The following is a 13,225-nucleotide window of genomic DNA, read 5'->3' on the forward strand; positions in this document are numbered from 1 at the left end:
TCAGGTGACATTTCCATTTGTTTCACTGCCAGCTGAACAGCACCTTATGGGCTCTCAAGGAGCTCACTGACATAAGTGCCCTGACTACAAGATGCTCCTTTTTCCCTCTTTGGGTGCCAGCACTTTGAGCCAAGAAGGCTGCTGAATGTCAGACTCAATGGTAGACTTAAGAGTTTAGCTGGTGTATTCCTGAGGATGAAGCTGGGGACAAAATTCTGACCTGGCATCACCACTTGTGCTTTAGTGGATTTAATTCTGCAAGCAAGTGATCTGCTCTATGCAAATAGCTGATGCTGGATGTCCTAAACCAAAGTGGAATGATTCCTGCCTAACGTAAGCATTCAGTGGACCTGCTGTCTGTATTTGTGTCTAAATGCTTTTGCATCATGAGTCATGAATGGTCACTTTTTTTTTCTTTTTTCCAGAAGGTTCTGCCACAGAAAAACAAATACATTTTATTTCTCAGGTACAATGAGCTTGCTCACTGGTCTCTGATAGCTTATTAACGATTTGTAGCTGTGAAAATTAGGCATGCAGCCACTTTGGGGCAGGTTCATGAGCTGTGGTGCTTTGCTAAAGCCCAAAAAGATGTTATTTTTGGCAGTGCAAGAGACATTATGAAAGAACATCAAAGATCATTAATGCATCTTTTGTAAACACTGTCTCTTACTAATCTCTGTGCTTCTGCTTCTGGCTGGATAAAAGCTTCCCACTGAGATTCCTGCTTCAGCTGGTGCCCCTTTGGGGTCTGATAAGTGTGAGGCTTCTGAGCTGGTGCTTATTACTATTAATTAAGGAGAAGCTCTGTTCTTGGCAACCTGAGGCACAGTTTCATGAATCAAATGCAAACTGTTCTGAGCTGATCAATAAGAGTCTGTTGCTTTCTAAAATGGGAACCACTGGTTTATAACAGCATAAATAAACTTAAAAATAAACTTACAAATAAAGCATTACTTTATTTGTAAGTTAATTGCTATATCATCAGCCATAAAAGGTGGTCCAAGAAGATCCACTTTCTCTTGACAATCATTGCCCTATAATTGTCCTTCACTTTCTGTTTGACTGATTTGGAGGCAGATGTGTAGTTTTTAATTGGTTTTTAATTCTCCTCAGCTCTGGGAGGTGGTGACTGAACAGATCTATTTATTTATTGATTTGAGTTCACAACTCTAAATTATCAGCCTGTATTGCTGGTTCTTCTTCCTTATGCAGGAAGCTAGCACATCTTTCTTTTCTTTTTCTTTATTTTTTTTTTTTTTAAGGAAAGAATTAATAGAAAACAGTTAAGTAAAGCAGCAAGTGAAACTTTTGAGCACATCTGAGACCCTGTCTGTCTTTTCCAGAAGCCACACTCAGGAATAAGCTCAGCTTATATGAAGGAGCCAAGGGTGAATCACTTCTGGAGCAAAGAATTGAAGGATCAGATCATAAATTCAGGCTGAGTGTTTGCTGAAGTTCTTTACCAGAAGGTCTTAATATCCTTCCTGATAGACTGTGGTGGTTTCTGTACATGCTGTTCATCACACTGCAGTTTGGGACCCATAAAGCTGCTACCCAAAGCTCACTTGGAACTCTTGCAGAGTTGAGTTTTCAACACAGCTGGACTGGAGGCACTGTTCAGAGGGGCTGAGCAGTGTGTTAGATCCCTGTTTCAGTCCATACTATACCCTACCTTTTGTTCAGGGGTTGTTACTGCTGACTGATCTTGCAGGATTGTGCAAATAAAAGTGAAAATAAAATTGTGTGCATTATTTCTGTTTTCTGCATGTAGCTATGTTTGATGAGGACTTAGATGGTCCCTTTCCTTCACTATTTATCACTTATAAGTTGTTTTGAGTCAGGGCAGCTGGACCCACCAGAGCTATTCATTCTTTTTCAGGGCTCTGGGCATGGTCTCCTATAGTGAAAATAGCTGAGGCCTGGGGATGTGTGGGTTCCTGCCTCCCCCCCTCCCAGGTATAACTGCTTCCATGGTGCTGAGCTCACAGCAGGGTCTCTGGTCTTGCCCAAGTCCACCTTAGACACCAGCCATGGCTGTGCTTCAGGAGGGGAAAAGCACACTCCTGGAACATTTGAACTTTCTACCCTGCCTTTTGCAGAGTTAGGAGAAGAGTCTGAGAAGTGGGGGGAGAGAATCAATATGGACATTTCCCATCTAAAAAGTTGCAGGAATTTTCCTTTCCATCAGCAGCATTCCAGCTATGGGGCCAGCAGCTGTGCCAAGCCCTGCTTGAACAGGAAGAGGAGAAGGCAGAAAGGAGATGTCTCTGCTTCCACCAGCCACTGCATTTCTGGGTTGAGTGCCAGAGGATGATACTGCTATGCTGGAGACCTGCTGTCTTATTGAACAGCGTTTTGTGAGAGCTCCTGCTGCAGTGGCCAAGCTGGGTCACTCTTGGTGGGAGCGTGGTAATTAAATCTTGTTGTTTCCACCCCTTGCATGCATGTAGTAATTAAAAGAGCTTGTAATTAACGGGGCCTGGGGAGGGAAATCAACTGGAACCTGTCAATTTGAGCTCTGTTCTGATGGTGAAGATTTACTCAGCCAAGTAGCTGGTTTTCTTTTACAGCCTTCATGGGTCACAGCTGTACCTGGCCCTGTGAATAGCCAGTGGGGCTTGGAATACCCTCCTGTCTGATCAGGAGGAAAAATCCTGAACACATTAAGGATTTTAACTATCCCAGACATTTCATTTCACCTGTAAGTATCTGAGATGCCACTCTAGTGATATAAGAACAAATAGTTTGTGTGAGGGAATCCTTGATTTATACACATGTATATTTCCTTTAGCAATGAGAAAAGCTACTAAAAGAATAATTAAATTAAAATCCATTTGTGTTCTCAAAGGGGTATATATATGTGACCTCCTGAATAAAGCCAAGGGTCTTTAGAAATCACTGTAAAAAAACACCCAAAAGAATTTTTCTGCTGTAAAATAACTGTGAAAATTCTGCCTGATTTTTCATATTTTGGTGGTTTTCTTCCCTTTTTGCAACAGACACAAGCAAATTCTCCATATTTGTAGAAGCCTTAGCTTTTCATAGCAGTTTCCAGTGGCTTCTGTGTTGGGAATCATTCCTGGCCTTCTCAGTAGCCCTTGAACAGAGAGAGTAAACAACCCTCTCAGCAGGAGTGGCCACGGCGGGGTCTCCACTGTCATCTTTCCAGGAACCTGCTGCTGCAACAACAACCTGAATTTATACTTCAACACAAACTTTACAATGTCGTTCCCAGCATCCAGAAGTCTGCATCAATCAGGAGAAGTGATTTACAAATAGATTAAGAAAATAATTGAGCTGTATTGACCAGAGACAATTCAGGTTCCAAGGCAGTGGGAGGAGGAATGTAGATACTGCATGGGAGTGGATAGACTTGTCTGTAACTGAGATAATGTTACTGAAATGACACGCCACCTCTCTGGGATTTAAAAAGTGTTACATTGGAAGGCATCCTCCTTGCTCTAAGTGGCCCTGACACCCAGCTGGCAGGATGGCCTTAGCCATGACATGCATTGCAGACCTTCCAGCTGCTGATTTCCTGCCAGAGACGCTTGGAGGATCCACCCTGCCCTGGAAGCTGCTTAGGCAGTTTTACAGGCTCACTGTCAAATTGCAGGCTGCAGTGGGCAAAAAGCCCAAGCCAAACTGCAAAAAGCCCAAATCAAACTGCTTTGGAAGAGCAGAATAAACTGCTGCTTTGGAAGCCTCAGTAACTTTTCCCACATCTGGGAAGCCCTGCAGAAGTGTAGTGCCCTGTGTAATGAGGCACGAAGGGGGAGCTGCCAGACTCTTCCTCAATGTCTTTTTAGAGCTGCCGGTTTTACAGCAGCCAAACTTAGCTCATATATTCCTCCTGTCCCCTTTCCTACAGAAACTGCTCCCTCATTCCTCAGCCTGCCCTCCCTCCTGCCAGCTGCTGAATCGCAGAGAGACACCTGAACATTTAGCAGGCAGCTTTCAAAGCCTTTTTAGGGGTTTTAACTGCTCACCTCCTGCTGTTCCTAATGGAGCCAAGCAGTTAAATCCTGAACTTGAAAACCTGAAAAGGTCAGAGGCAGTTAAATTGCAGGTATGTGGTGTTCCGAGGCTGTCCCTGTGCGCGGCAGGAGCAGCGGTGACAGTGTGAGCACACAGGCTGCCCGTCTGCTGAGCCCTTCCCAAGGCCTCTGGGACACTGATATATATTAGCAGGGCCATCAGTCATGGTGCTGCACAAAGTACCAACCTTGCCCTGATTGCCGCGGGAAGAGAATGCACAACACAAATTTAGCCGGTAGGCGTGGTCCTAGCAAGTACAACCTTTGGAAAACAACCGAATATGGACTGGCTTTCAGTCAGTTTTCTAATTGAAAAATGTCTTAACCCATGACATGGAGAGATCTCTGCTGCAGAATGAACGGCAGAGAGGCTGCTCTGTGGTAAAAGCTAGAAAACAACTTTTCTAGGGGAAGAATATTGCCAGGTTAAATCTATACCTTATTAGCGTGGAGTGACTTGATTGCAGAAGAAATTGAATAAATCCCTTAGGAATTTATGTGAAAGGATCAAGTAAGACAGACGACTTTAGTGAAAAATTTATGTCTTATTTTTTTAACTTGCTATGTGTTTTTTTAAAAGAATTGCTTTTAAATTCATTCAATTCCCATGGAATTTCTCTCCAAGGTTTTCACAGGTAGTAATGTTATCTCAATTTCAGCCAGCTACTGCTTTTAACTGGCTGAAATGTGTATTGCCTTGTGATCTATTCTTTGTTTTGCAGTCCTAATTAGACTGTTGAAAGAGTTAATAGATGCCCATTTCAGAGGCTGCTTTCCACATCTTAATTGCAGTATACCTAATTCAAGCCTGTGTGAGTCACTTATCAATGTAAGGTAATAAAAGCAGGCTGCAAAGTGCTAGTAAATGTTTAAAGGATTCTCTATCTGATTGGTATTATGAATCTTTTCAGTCTGTGTAGGAGTCATCAGTGGTTAGATCTGTATTGGCAAGTCAAACCTTGTGATTGACATGGAGTGACCTTCCTATCTCCAAAAGCTACTCAATTTCCTTTTGAACACTTGGGTACTTCCAGTGAAATTTTGTTTTGATTTTGTTATTATTCTCGGTTCTGGAATGAAAAAAAAAGTGCTAGAATCTTATTCCATCTTATTTTGTATTATTTTATGTGTATACAGTTTGTTCTGTTCATGGACTTCACAGAATTCAGTGGGAGTAAGATGATATATCCCCTCATAGATGGGGATATTTAAAGGAGGAGGATGCTGAAACACTTTAGTTACTACCAGTATTTCAGACATTTTCAGATATTTTATCACTGGATTTCATAGCATATTTCTTGCCATTTTGAAATCATAAAGAGAACTTTATAACGATAAGACAGGAGATAGCAGCTTTCTTTAGCCTTTCAATCATGCACATTTCTTAAAAGAAAAAATGTATTGCTTCTGGTTTTAGCATTTACAAACTTGATGGTGGGTACAAATAAGACAGAGATTTAATACTGTGTCAAAGTAATATGACTGAACAAGGTTAAAGGGTCAAAAGGAGAAATGTTAATTTTCAGTATTGAATTAATCACTCCTTAACACCAAGCTGATGATATGGTCTTTCATTCACAAGAAGAAATTGCTATTCACCTTGAGGGACTCAGAGCTGAGCATCCAACCAAAGAAAAGGATAGAGCTTTACAACTCTGCCACTCTCACTGTATCACCCTGTGCAACAGCAGTGTGTACCTTACTCTGTGTGAGCTGCTACATATGCTTCCCATTTGCCTCTGCTTTTAAGTCCTGGATTTGGATCAAGGTACTGACTATGGCATAAATTGGTTCTTCTCTGGTCTGGGAAGTACCTGTTTCTGTGCTTTTAGCTGCTGCCACCATTGGCATGGCTGAACTCTGTCTCTGGGCTGACAGCATTGTCAGACCCATGTCTGAAATGGCTTCAGATGCATGGGTCTACTTTCCCTTTTCCAGATGTCTTTCACCAGCCCTCAGCCAGTGCTCCCTATTTTCTCTGAGTTTTGTTTCTGCAAACTAAATTGAGCAAATTATGCTCAGGGACCCAGGCTTGCTGATTAGCTTTAGATTGTGAAAAGCTGCCAACTGAATAAAAGCCTTAACAGCATTTTGAGCCATTCCCCTGAATTTAAGTCTTAACTGTGGATTAGCTGCCTTAGAGGATTAGGAGTGTGATACACCAAACTTGCCACCTTTAGATTCCTACCTTAAGTGGTTATGAACTGAGCCTGGGTCATTAATGAATGTGTTTTGCTGCATGAGGCCTGGGTCCATATGCTGATCTCTCACCTGTGCCAATCCTTCCATGGATAGCTGTTTGCAGTTCAAACCTGTCTTTCTGATCAGTGAAATTGCTGCCTAATGCACAGCATCTCTCAGTCTGTAGCATTTATGCTGCTGTGATGAACAACATCCTTAATTCCAGGTTAATGAATCGATGTTAATGAGCACTCGTTGTCCACAGATGCCCACACGCCTTCAGAGGATGAAGAGAACAGTCACTTAACATCCCAGCAGCCACAGGAGGCACAAGGGAGTTCTGCTTGTCTACAGCTTTTTGTTGGAAGTTTCTCCAAGTATTCTTTTTCCTTGCCTTGGGCTGACTCTCCAGCAGTTCTTTGTTGTGCCTCCCTTGAAGCACTTTCAGCTGGCACGGGCACAGGCATCTAACACACATCCAGCCATGGCCTCCATGCTTTGTGAGGTATTTTGTGAGGCTGTGAAGCTGCTCTGTGCCTGAGGTTGGCTTTCTGACTCCTGCTGTAGTCTGATGGTGAGGAGCTCTGCAGGGCAGTTCCAGGTTTGCAGGAGTTTTGTGCAGGAGCTTACAGCTGCTTTCATAGCTTTGGTAATGGGACTCTGTGGGAGGTACTGCCAGAAGAGATGAGGAATCTGCGCCCAGATCTACATCTGGAGGATTGGAGGGAGTGCCCTGGAAGACCTGGGCTTGTGGAGCTGAAGGGTCAGGTACAATGTGGCATAGTATGGGAGGGAGCAACCCTCAGCATGTTGGAAACTATCTCCTACAGCCTAATAATATGTTATACAGGAAAGCACTTTGGAGAAGTTAGAAGTGCAGTATATAAAATCAGAGAGCACTCTGTTTCTGGGTAGTATGAAAAAGCAGCTTTCACAAGCCTTGTCTCGTGCTTTGCATGAAGGTTTAGTGCACATCTTAACCTGTGCTAGGACTGACAGTGTTGACAGTGTTTTAGACACTTGCTTCTCCTTGTTTTGGCAGTGAGCACTTTCTGGAGTAAGGGGTCATTTTTTTTCTCCACAGAAACAACACTTTCTCCAACAAAAGAGTTCTGGATGCATGTTTATAAAGGGTAAATCGTTTTGGATGGATGCATGTTTATAAAAGGTGAATCTCCCTGGGTTTTACTCTGGTGTTTTTGGGTTTGTGCTTTTCTGCCCTAATGTCCTGAACTGGGTTTGAAGAATGAATGTTCATGATCCAGTTGCATTGACTTGCAAAGGAAGTACTCATCCCCACACCAATTTACTGGATGTAAAAAAAAATATAATAATAATAATAAAAAAAAGAGACCTGTGAAACATTTTTTCTCCCTACTGAGCCTATTAGCAAGTCTCTGAGTAATTCTACAGGTTTTGTGCCATTTTCTGTACCCCTGGATCTTTGCAAATCAGCTTCGAGGCAAGGATAAGACTTGCCTGGTAAGTGAAAGTGTGTACTCAAAGTCTGCCTCAGTCTGCTCACCTTTTATTCTCTTCTGGGGAAAGAGAATGGAGCTGAGCTCCAGCAGCAATGGAAACAAACACTAAGTAAGGGACCATTATGAACATCAGTGCTTAAAGGAAGACAGACAGTGAGACTTGACTACCTCTTATAGACCACAATTTTGTAGGTTATTCAGAATGTATTGATTGCCAAGAAGTAGTCTCTGAGCCAAGTGGATTTCTTTTTCTTTCTTATTTTCAGTTCCATATTTATTGTTGCAGTAAAGAAGATGGTGAGAACAGCTAATAATTTTGTTGCTGCAGCAGACTGAAGCCAAAAGGGCTCTTTATTACTCTGTTTTTGTATTTGTTAAAGTGGCAGGGAGGCTGTTTCCAGCAGGGCATTCCCCTGTCTGTCTATTTTCTCACTTAACGTTTAGTGCAGTTATTAATTGTGAAGTTGCAATGTTTTTGCAATGTAAGGCAGGTCATGTATTGCTGTACCTGTACTGGTTAGACCTGAGGTTGTCTGAGCCATCAAAGAGCCAGGCCTTGCCTGTCTGTGCAGAGGAAAAGAGATGATGGTGGCAGGATGGCAGTCACACCATAAAGACAGAAGAGACACTGAGGGTTCTTTTAGTCTGCCTTGCTGTGGGCTCAACTATGAAAAGACCAGTTTGCAACCTAATGGCAGGGAAAGTGTACAAAGGGCAGCCAACATCTTTGTGGAGGTGTTTACAGAAAGGATGAAAGGCATAGAGACAAATTACAGCAAAGGAAATTCTCAATAGTTATTAGGAAAGAAAAATTGATCACGAGGGTGATGAAATATTGAAATAGGTTACCCTGAGAGGAAATAGGTTATTCTCAGCTGACTAACCTGGCCTCAGAGCACCTTGCACTGGGGGGAGATTGCACTTAGAGGAGCTCAAGATTCCTCCTGTACTTACTTTTTCTATATTTTTTGCTTCTAAATTTGAGAGTTCCTGTGCCTTTTAGAGAAATAATGTGAAAGCCCAGTTGAAAAATATCATGTACCTTTATGAAGCCTGCTTGTGCCTACTGAGCAATCCTGAGGGAGCAGCCAGTGTAGAGAGTGAGGCCTGACACTGAGTCTGGTGTGAGCAGGCTCCAGCTGTTCATTCCATAAGTATTTCAGCAATATTACAAATTTGGCTGATATAAATCACAGTGCTCCTTGAAATCCAGCAAATAGCAAATCCCACCATATTTTCAGCCCCTGCCACCAAGAGACAATCACTTCCCATAGTTAAACACAACCCTGAGGCAACTTCCCCAGCATTAAACACAGCCCTGTGCTGCCTATGCCTCACTCCCTGCATGCTGTAAATCCAGGAGAGAGGAGGTTGCTGTTATTTGCAGATATGCAGTAAAATATGTCAGGACCATCGTGGAAACCATGCATAAAGAAAATCGTGGCACAGAAACAATCACATACTTTCTGGGTCTGCTAAAACTAGCCTGGGCTGGGTATGTCACCCAGAGTGGGGATGGCGTGAGTGAGTTGACATTGCTGTCCCACAGTACTGCCTTGAGCATTCCTATTGGGAAATTAGTTTTATATGACTGTTTTCTTTGTTCCCACAGTGAAGGTAACATGGAAGTTGTCCCTCTGAACAAAGTTCTTCAGTAGCAGGTGAGAGTCTCACTCTTGGGGCTGGAAGGAGGTGTGCTGCCTCTGTGTCAGAAAGCAGCAAGACTTGAGGTAATGCTACCAAATCTAACAGAAAGATGTGGAAACAAAACAAGCTGGGGGGGAAGTGAAAATTGATAATTCCAAACCAGACCCTAAATCAAAGGGGGAAATAAGGGTATATTAGTTGTGGACAAGTTCTGGTCTGGAATTTTGTTTTTGGACATGTGGGTATGGGTGGGGCAATGGTTCATAAGGCAGAAACCATAACTTTAATACAGTTTCTATGTTGCTGATTCTGAATTCAAATCACAGACCACTTAATCAATGTCACCTATAGAGGACTGTTGACTTCTAGGCCATTAACAAAATGATAGAATGTCCCAGACCAGAAATAAAACATCCTTTGGAACTTGTCAGGTTGGGTTAAACAGTTGAGGCTGTGTCTCCTGGAGGCTTCCTGCAGCTGTGAGGTAGCTGGCACTGGGTTCAGTGTCCTCAGCTTCTCAATAGCCATGGAGCAAGGGAGCTGGAGCCTGGCCCTGTCACTGTGTGCCTGGTGGGGGCTGCAGGGCCCTGCATGTCTCTGGTGGCATAGAGGGCTGACAGCAGGAGCAAAGCAGCCAAAACCAGCGTTACCTGGGCTCTCAGGCTTGTCTGCAAACCAACACAGACTGCCTGTAACAGCCCTTTCCTCAGCACTGCACTTCCAGTGTTTTCAACACGTTCCTTTACTTGTTTTGGCCTACGAAGCATAAAAACCGGTGTCATCTTCCAGAAAGAAATGCTTCTGTCCTGTTTTCAGCTGGAACAGACTTTATCAACATGTGATATTTTACTTGCTGTAGGAGTTGGAATGAGAACCAAACATTAAATTTTTCTTGATACATTTTAACCACAGCTGCAGTTTATCATCAGGCAATGGTAAATAAATAGTATGGGGCAGCAGGGGTGGGTGTATAGTGTGGTGATTTTCACACATTTTTCAGTTTCTCAGAGTTTGGAAAGTTGCTCAGTATTGTTATTGGGTTTTCCCCCATCTTTTTAAAAATAACACCTTATCTTCAAGCATCCTGTCTTTGTCCTGTCATTGTGCTGATAGTTTCAAACCATGTGCTAATATTAATGGCAGGTTTCAGTCCTGTGGAATTGCTCTGCATTGCTCTGCCTGTTGGAAGAAATGAGGGTGGAAAAGTGCAAAACTGATTTTCCCAGCTACATTTTGCTGCGATGTGTTCAAATTTCTTCTGTGGCACTTGGAATCAGGACTCAGTTGCAAAGAAAAGGAGCAGAAAAGTGTGTGCACACATGTGGGTTATGAGGGTGGGCCAAAATCTGAGGACACCAGGAGTTAAACATTATATTTACAGAGCATGGTCAGGTTTTGCTTTGAGATGTACCTGTTTTGCTGCTTTTTTTTTGCCTTTGCCTCAGGGAACAATGGAAGACAGAATCCTTGCTACTTGAGAGAATGAATTTCTTTCTCTTAATGTTGTCATTTAACATAATAACATGCAACTAGACAGACTAGATGTGATACAGCTTTCTGGGAATGAATAAATAATTAGCAGAAATATGTGGGCCGTGCTTCTATAAAGCTTATTTGTATTTCAGACCAGGAGAGGAGCAAGTTCACAATTGTTCTTGCACTGCAGCTCTCTTGTATCCTTGTCAACAAAATTCCCATGTCTTTTCTTGGTCCTCCCTCTACTGTGTCTCTACAACAGTTCCTCTGCTGGGGAAAAGAGAAACCTTGGACTTGTGTTTGCCTTAAAAATTTTGTTTTACATTTGGACCAGGTTTTCTGTACAGAATTCTTTACTCCCTCTGGTCTAAAATGCCAGCATTTCCCTTTCCTTGGACTTGTTTCTTTTGAAGAGCATTTTGCAATGTTACATAGAAGAATGCCACTCAAAATTAAGCAGTGTGTAATTGCCTCAGTGTATTGCTCATCTTGCAGCTCAGACCAGGTTATATTCTGGCCAGGAACAAGGCAATGACATGAGAACCTAGAGCTGACTGTACAGTGTTATTTTTTATTATAGACGGAATAATAGGCTCAACCTTCTGCCAAATGCCCTTTCTTTGCCACACCCTTCTTACCTTCTTCTGTTTGTATAAGATTAGTGAAGTATAGAGAATGTTTAATTAAGTTTAATTGCATGACAGCTTAAAAGTGGGAAGGCAATTACTCATTTAATTATTGTGCTGCTTCGTGCTTAAAGTGTGTGTATAATTACTCTTTTTATAAGGACAGTCAACTTAGCAAGCTTGCATGAAATTTTAACAGCCCCATACCTTTTTAAATGAAAACAAGCAAAGAGAGAGTTGCATTCTGTTATCCTAGGCATTCTCCCTTCTCCTGTCAGTTTTGAATAGTGTTAGCCTCCCTCCATGACATTTTTGCACTGGGAAGGACTGTAACATTAATCACATAGCCCATTCTCATTCACCTGTTTTTCATTAACAGTTGTAGAACATGCTGAGAACTTGGGATTGCAGACATACCCTTGTAAATTATTATTTGCTGCACTGTCTTCCTTAATTATTTCTACAGTGGCAATCCAATATATCATGGAATTTGACTGTGTTATACAGTCGAAGGTTAAGTGACTCCTAGTTATGAGTGCTAATAGGAAGAGACTTTTCCAGTGTGCATAAGGATTCTCAAAGGTGTCAAAACAACTACTCTTCTTTGTAACAGTTCAATTCTCTTCTGCCCTGACTAGTGCTAGCAGTGAGGCTGAGATACTGAGGATTGGGCAGCCCAGTAAAGCCTGGAGCGTCTACCTGTGATGTCCAAAGGATGATTTCCCTGTAGAAGTCACGAGAGTGAAGTGGAGCAGTGAAGGAGAAAGCCAGCTATTCAAACACAATCACTTTTGTAATTGCAAGGGGACTCAGTCCAAGGCAGTTGCAGGCTCTAAAAGATTATTTTCTGTTTAAATAGCAAACAGTTAGATTATATGAAATCCCAGTGCAGAAAGTCCCTCTGTAGCTATTAGGCAAGCCACAGAATTCCCCAAAGTCTCTCAAGGTTACTGTCAAATTAATTTCTGTGTTGATGAGGTCTTTTCCCTTTCCCAAGTGAGAGGTGATGGGAGGTTGTGTGTGGCAGGGGGTCTTTATGGTGAGTTTGTGCTTTTCTGTAGTGGCTGATGTTGACGCAGCTGTCACCAGGCCAGCACTGTGTGAAAGCTCCTGCCAGAGAACCAAATGATCCTGCCAGACACCCAAAGGACTGTGCATGACTGTGGTGCCCTCTCCAGCCTGCAGCTACCTTGGTCTGTGCCTCCAGTTACTTTTCCTGCTTTTGAGGGTGGTGTGATCTAGAGAACTCAGGCCTGTGCCCTTGGTGCAGTCCAGAGCCCCTGCAGGACCTGTCCCGTGCAAAGGAGATTGTTCCTTGTCACTGGCAGCAGCTTTCAGCCTTTCCAGTCTCTCAGTCTGTATCCCTTACACATCTCCCATCCTTTGATGGCCCACAGCTTCTCCACTGCTTCAGCATTCCTCCTGCAGCTCAGGTTTTGTTTCTGAGTCAGTACATGAAGGAGGTGATTTGGCCTTTCAGTAGCTCTTCAGGAGCTGCTGGCATTCATATATCTGTACTTCCCACTGTGAATCCTATGGCTGTTATGGAAACTTTAGTCAGCAAGATAAAACTTAGTGATAAGGCAGTAAGTACATTTATAGCATAAGCACTAGGGTAAGAAAATTTTAGTGAAAATACATGACATGCTTTCTTGCTTCATCTTTTTACTGCTGTCAGAGGGGAAAATATGTGTTTTCTCGCAAGAAAACAAGAGAGCACCAAACTTTATATTTGGATATTTCATCTTTTGTCAGATACTTGAAAGATCTGTAGGTA

At 42.6% G+C, this 13,225-nt stretch overlaps 1 long non-coding RNA gene across 1 annotated transcript; it reads left to right on the forward strand.

Annotated features, from left to right (window-relative positions):
* Positions 1-473: 473 nt before the first annotated feature.
* LOC117244629 lies at positions 474-1,744 on the forward strand. Its single transcript, XR_004498073.1, has 2 exons — positions 474-961; positions 1,344-1,744. It is a non-coding gene; the product is annotated as an uncharacterized LOC117244629 (long non-coding RNA).
* Positions 1,745-13,225: the final 11,481 nt, after the last annotated feature.

Source organism: Parus major, chromosome 6, assembly GCF_001522545.3.
Source record: "Parus major isolate Abel chromosome 6, Parus_major1.1, whole genome shotgun sequence".
Classification (NCBI taxonomy): Eukaryota; Metazoa; Chordata; class Aves; order Passeriformes; family Paridae; genus Parus; species Parus major.